Below are 7522 nucleotides of genomic sequence, written 5' to 3' on the forward strand. Positions count from 1 at the left end.
AGTCCAAGGTAAGAGTAGAAAATCATTTTAAGATTTTGTTCAAAGATTCTCTCTTCTTGTAAATAATTTTCTAAGTCCTCTTCACCCTTTGTGTAGAACTGACCACTCCCTGCTGTGTTCTTAGCAGAGTTGGCACAAATTCTGTCACAAGAAAAATAAAGCTGTAATGCCATTTTTAGCTTCTCTCTCACTTTCTCAGAATAAATTCCTTTAGAGAAGGAATTTATAGGCTTATTCTTCTTTAAATCACTGTGGTGAGGGATATCTAGCAAATAATAATATACAGGTAATATTTACGTACTTACCTGTCAGACATGGGGCTAAGCACTGCTCACAATGACCTTATTTAACCTTCACAATCATCCTATGTGGTATACATTAGTCTGTCTCTACTTTATAGGTAATGAAACTGAGGCACAGTAACCTGCCCCAGATCACATGGCTAATCAATGGTGAGGGATGCATTAAACCCTGGTAGTCCAGTTTCAGAGGCTTCATGCTGGATTATTGTACTATACTATCTCTCATAAATGTCTGATGACAGACTGACTAAAGAAAAGACTGTCTTGCTCACTCCTAACTATTAGGTAGGATTCTGTAACAAGATTAACACACTTATCCACATAAATTTTCAGGTAGGTAAAATTTTTCTCTACATAATTTGGAGTAATATCTTTGTTTGTTCAGGCTGCTATAGCAGAATACCATAGACTGGGTGGCTTATAAACAACAGAAATTTATTTCTCACCGTTCTGGAGGCTGGGAAGTGCAAGATCAAGGTGCAGCAGATTCAGAGTCTGGTGAGGACTCGCTTCATGGCTCATAGATAGCCATTCTTTTCATTGTTTCCTTACATGGTGGAAGGGGCAAGGGAGCTCCTGGAATCTGCTTTATCAGGGCTTTAATCCCATTCATGAGGGTTCCATCCTTATGAGCTAATCACCTCTCAAAGGCCTCACCCCTAAATACCAACACATCGGGGGTTAGGATTTCACATATGAATTTTGTGGGACACAGACATTCAGTCAATAGCAAACAGGAAATTATCTTTTCATTTTAGTTTGAGTTCTAGTCTAAAAATCATATTATAAATTCTTCATTTGCTCAATCTTAATATATTTCAATTCTCTTTTTAGAGGTCTGGATGGTAGCACATTTGCATCGAAGTATTGATTGTGATAGCTTAGTGGCAAGCTATAATTAAAGGTTAATTTAAATTAAAGGTAACAGTCCCAAGCAGAAATGCCTGCAGGAACCAAGCACGTGACATCAATCAAGCAGATTGTGTGATGATTAGACAGTGGCTCTGCGGTTCAACTGGGAAACTGTGGGCTATAGAGAAAATTTGGGGTTCTGTACAGTTAAATTTTCTGAGCAAATTTTACAGACATTTGGGATCTAAACTAAAAGAACAAGCCTGGAAGTAAATTTATGAGTGATTACTTAATGAGAATTCCAGAGAGATTTACCTCCCCTGGAGCTGTGTGTTTTTTTATGTCAAGGGGCAATGAACACCACCCTCCTTACCCCCGCCCCCCATCCCAGAACAATGGAGACGACTCCTGGGATCTAAAGCTGGAGATTCTAAAGCTGGCTATGCTTGTCTTCTTTGTGGAGACATTTATTTATAGCCCAAATGGTAAGAATCCAGGATCCTCCTCCTTTTTCCTCTGCCTGCAAATCATAGAACCATTTACCTAAATGTTGATCAAAGATCAAGATGAACAGAAGCCTTAAGCTGAAGTCTTGTGAACCAGGGCACTTCTAGGTTCTCAAATTAGGAGGACTCTGGATATCTGAAAAGCAGCAGAGGGCACTGGGCATTGGCGTGGTGAAGGAAAACACTTAGAGAGGAAGACTCCGTAAAAGAGGAAGTGTGAGGCACTGAGGACAAATTGTATGCTTCTTTACATTGCTTGGTTCTTTTCAGCAACAGTTTATCTAGACCAGTGCTTTGTGTGATGTTGAGAAATGTTTTTTGTTTTTTTTTAAATTTATTTAAGTGACAATTGTTAGTAAAATTACATAGATTTCAGGTGTACAATTCTGTATTACGTCATCTATAAATCCCATTGTGTGTTCACCACCCAGAGTCAGTTCTCCTTCCATCACCATACATTTGATCCCCCTTACCCTCATCTCCCAGCCCCCACCCCCCTTACCCTCTGGTAATCACTAAACTATTGTCTGTGTCTATGAGTTTTTGTTTCTCATTTCCCATTCCCATCTTCCGGTTCAGGTCTTTACTCTCCCCCTTTTTATGTTTCGGTTGCCACAAATTGTCCCTGTTGATGGTGGTCGAATAGCCTCCTTTAGTATTTCTTGTAGTGCAGGTCGTGTATTAAAAAATTCCCTCAGCTTCTGTATGTCTGGAAAGGTCTTTATTCCTCCTTCATATCTAAAGCATATCTTTGCTGGATATATTATTCTTGGCTCATAATTTCTCTCTTTCAATTGTTTGAATATTTGGTTCCACTCCTTCCTGGCTTGTAGAGTTTCTGCTGAAAAATCTGATGATAATCTAGTGGGCTTTGCTTTGTAGGTTACCGTCTTCTTTACCCTGGCTGCCTTGAGGATTCTTTCTTTGTCGTTGATTTTAGACAGCTTCAACACAATGTGCCTTGGAGAAGGCCTGTTGGGATTGAGGTAATTAGGTGTTCTATTTGCTTCTTGGATTCGCGGATCCAGTTCTGTCCACAAGTTTGGGAAGTTCTCATCGACAATTTGTTTGACTATATTCTCTGTTCCCTTCTCTCTTTCTTCTCCTTCTGGTATGCCCATTATTCTTATATTGCTCTTTCTGATGGAGTCAGAAAGTTCTTGTAGAGTTCTTTCATTTCTTTTAAGTCTCAAGTCTCTTTCTTCTTCCATCTGTGTCATTTCCAGGTTTCTATCTTCAATGTCACTGATTCTTTCCTCCATCTGGTCAACTCTACTACCTAAGCTGGTTATTTCATTCTTAGTTTCTTCTATTGAGTTCTTAATCTCCAGAAATTCTATTTGGTTCTTTTTTAAAATTTCAATCTCTTTCGTAAAATGCTCATGTTGTTCTTTGATTGTGTTTCTGAGTTCATTAAACTGCCCTTCTGTGTTGTCTTGCATCTCGTTGAGTGTTTTCAGAACTGCAATCTTGAATTCTCTGTCATTTAAGTCACATATTTCCATATCTTTAAGTTCCTTTTCTAGAGACTTTTCACTTTCTTTGTGAGCTGTCTTGTTGCCTTGGTTATTCATGGTAATTACTGATTTATTATTTCTCTTCCTAGACATCTACAGGAGTGGCTTCTGCAACAGGTTGATAGGAAGAGGTCTTTCTTTTGTTTTCCAGTAGTTGTTGGTAGAATGTTTATTTTCTCTCTGACTGCAGCCTTTTTTTTGGTCTCACACGGTAGTGCTATGTTTTCTCTGCACTATTCCATCTTCTCACACAATGGGATTCCCTGAGTGACGGGCTTCTCCTCTGTTAATAGTTCGCTAGGTAAAAGGGCACAGTGTCCGTGTGGGTATACGGAGAGCTTTTGATGTTCCAAAGCTCTTCCTGCACCAGATTCAGAGCCCATATGTTTCAGCAGTTCTGTTTACTCCTGCAGGGATCCGCCCATATAGGTGGGGCCAGGGGTGGGGTGAGTTGCGAGAGGTGGCCCAGAGCAATGTCGGTGACCACCACCACAGCCGGTCCTCCTTCCACAGCTCCCTCCCCTTTGCCGGAACTAGTTGGGCTGCGAATCTGTGTCTGCAGTCCACACTTCTCAGAACAGCAAATATTCTGTTCTTTTGATCTGACACTGCTACTGTTCCGCTTCTAGCACCGGGCAGGTGGGGGTGGGGCCAGCTCTGGGAGGGTATGGAGGGGGCGGCTAGTCTCAGTGCCTAAGGCTTCCGTTCTCTGTTCGGCAGTGAGGGCTTAAACCACCGTTTTCAGCCTTCTTCTCTCAGTCTTTCCTCCGAGGTCTCTGCCGTGAGCGTTGGGTTCAGCTGTGTTATATGCTGCCCCCTCAGCCCTGTGGGCCATAAGCGGAGCCCTAGGAGTCCGAGTTCTTCCCTCTCCCACAGCTGCAGTAGTTCCGGGAAGCAGCGAGCTCGGAGCACTGAGCTAGGTCTGCGTCCTGCGCCCGCGCGGCTCTGTCTCCGTACTTCTCCCTTCCCTCCACCCCCGCTTGCGCGATTCGCCCACCTTTAGGTGATTCAGTAGTGGGCCTCTTTGTCTTGCCTGTCTGCTGTGCAGGGAGTCTGTGGAGTTATTGTTGTTTGATTAGTTGTAAATTCCCGGGGAGCTTAACAGAGGCTCACCTCACGCCGCCATTTTGATGACCCTGAGAAATGTTTTCTAAAAGAACATAGTAGCTATCCTTTATGAGACTGACCACATGTGGCTACAAATTATGTTAAGTAGGCTCTTTTGTTGCAAGGGACAGACACCCAGATTACCTTTAGTGACAAGTGATTCTGGTGAAGATGTGTGGGGACAATCATAAGAGGAAACAGTCACAGTGAGCTGGACCTCAGAGGTCACAGTGAGGGAGAACTGTTCGGGTACACACAATGCTACCAAGCCTCTGGGTGCTGCTGCACCTCCAAGACCTGGGCCTCTTGTTCTCCTCATGAACTAGAGATCTTTGCTTACTATTCTAGTGTTCTACATTCTGTCCTTGAGTTTGTTGTTTCTTCTTTTTTCTTTCCCCCTTCCCTCCAGCCATCTTCCCTTGCACTGTGGTTTACATTCCAGCTCTCTGAAAGAGAATTTACTTAGGTTGGCCTGGCATTGAGTACGAAAAAAAAAATTCAGCTCAATTAACAGAAAACCAAACTGGCTGTGGCTTAAGTCAATAGGACTTTATTTTTTGTCCTATAACAAGACTCCAGAGGTAGGTGGTTGGATACATTGGTTCAGTGGCTCAATGCTAATATCGATACCTCAGGCTGTCTATCTTTCTATTATTCCATTTAGGTGTTGGCTTTTCATCCTCAATCATGTTATCTCGTGGTTGCAAGATGGCTGCTGCAGATACAAGAAGCACATGTCTACATTTAAGGCAGGAAGACTGAAGAAGAGTCAAGGCCAGCAACCTTTCTTGGTACATCTGTTACATGCACACATGCACTTCTGCTTATGACTCATTGACTGGAACTGTGTCATATGACTATGTTTAGCTGCCATGAACATTGGGAAAGTGAGTATTGAGCTTTTGTAGCCTCTATAGTAGGAAGGAAGCAAAGTAGAAGGATATTGAGAAAGGTAATTAGTGGTCAGCTAATGAAAAATGTCTGTCACAGTCACTATCTTGCATGTGGCATTTATCTTAGGCAGTGCTGCAAGACAAGCAGCAACTATCAGACTTTACAAAATACTAAATCTTTATTCATATTCATAGAATGATAGGTGCTTGTCTAGGTGCAGTTGTTCTCTTTGGGTAATGCTTACCATAATTTCAATACATATTTGTGAGTGACATTTTTTGTCATAAGTGCTATGACAAAAACAGTTAAGAAAGAGACAATGTAGAAGCATGGGTAGAGTGTAAGAGTGTAGGGGAGTATTGCCTATACTTTATAGAATAATCACAATTCAGAACTAAATGCTCTGGCCACAAACTTTACAATCTTCCTCCTTTAAAAGGAAACTGGCAGACGTTTTTGCTCTAGAAAAAAGAGGAAGGAAATGCACAGCGCCAGGAGACAAATTATACAGTTTGTGCTACACACCCAGCCTCTGTTCTCATTCAATCATAGTTCTAGTTTCTTAAATTATTTTATTTGGCCTATTATCTTCTTTCCTCTAGTCTGTGCTCAGTGTGGCTTACAAAACATAGCATTGATCCTGAAAAGCACTTCAGTTTGCACTTGGTTCTGGAATTATCCATCCCTTACCCACAGTGGTTTTCTTGGTTTTAAAAACTCACCAGAGGATATAGTCAGACCAACATATACTTGGATATTCTCAAGCCATTAGGCTTTGGAAACTGGCACTGCTCATTTGCCTTCTGTGTGGCTATATAAGATATATATATATATATATATATATATATGTAAAATTGTACCTGCTTTAAGAAAGAATTTCCTTAAAACTTAGACTAAGTCCCTCTTCGTGCCCTATAAATTCATTCTTTCTTTGATAACAATTACCACAATTCTAGTACTTATTTGTGTAATAAATTGTTTAATGCTTGTTAATTCTCTCAGTAGACTGTAAGTTCCATGAGGGCAGGGACCATATCTGTCATGCTCAGGTCTAATCTTAATACATAGTAGTACTGGATACATACTGTAGCACTCAATAATAGTTCATGAAGTAATACATATCTTTAGTCTGCAAGTGACTAGCACAGTGCCTCAAAAGGATACTTCACTGTGGCAGATGCTGCTTGTGAAACTCTGCCCAGATCCCCCATTCAGGAGTAGAAGACTTAGCCCCATGTCCTCCCTGCTAGTGGGGGTGCTGTTGGCAGAAACCCTCAGCTCTCAGCACTCTTTGGAGAATGCCTCAGTTAAAGAAATGGAAAGATCCAAATTGTGTCCCCTGCCAAGGGTGGTTTGCATCCAATGACTAATCAATGCTAATAGTCGAAGGCCCAGACGTTCATATTAACTCAACACACCTCTAAAAGGCCATCCCAGTCCCAAGGGGTCACTGAAGTCTTTGTTGCAGTGGCATCACAGATCAACTTCTCCCTCTGCTCAATCTTAGTTCCTCCATCTCTTCGTAGGGGTCAATCCCAAGAGAATACAAGAGCATGTGTTGCATGCTAATCTCTTCCCCAGACTCTACTTCCTGTGATGGCTAATATAAAAATGTTTACTGAACTGAATTGAATATTATGTTCTGTCCTACTCCATGAACTCCTAAATAGCAAAGATCAGTTCTTATTATCTGTTCATCCTTACAGTGACTAGAAGATGCCTTCCATATAGTGAGTGCTATGGTCTGAATATGTCCCCCCAAAATTCACAAGTTGAAATTCTACTCCCAAAGGTAATAGTACTGAGAGGTGTTTGAGTCATGAGGGGAGAACCCTCATGAATGGGATTAGTGCCTTATAAAAGAGGCTCCAGAGAGACCTTTCCCTCTCCCGTCATGTGAGGTTACAACAGGGAGTCTGCTACCCATATCTGGGGTATGGCGCCCTGATTTCAGTCTTTGATGCTTCAAAACTTTGTGAAATAGAATTCTGATTTTCATAAGCCACCCAATTCATGACTTATTGTTATAACAGCCTGAATGTACTAAGATAGTGGGCATCCTAAACACATCAAACAAAATATTTCCTCAAACTTAGTCTAGATGGAGCTAAAGCCTTCCTATTCAAAGTGTGGTCTAGAGCCAGAGGCATTGGCATTCCTTGTATACGTTGTTAGAAACATAGCCTCTCAAGCCCCAACCTGAATCAAACCCACTGAATCCAAATCTGCATTTTAACAAGATCCCCATGTGCTTCACCTGTACACTGAAATACTGAGCTAAAGGATTTATTAGTATAAATAAAAATGATCCAGCTAATAATTCCTCTTGAGTTTATACAGTATT

The sequence above is a fragment of the Rhinolophus sinicus genome, chromosome 2, assembly GCF_057876585.1.
Source record: "Rhinolophus sinicus isolate RSI-liver-muscle chromosome 2, RSI-T2T, whole genome shotgun sequence".
Classification (NCBI taxonomy): Eukaryota; Metazoa; Chordata; class Mammalia; order Chiroptera; family Rhinolophidae; genus Rhinolophus; species Rhinolophus sinicus.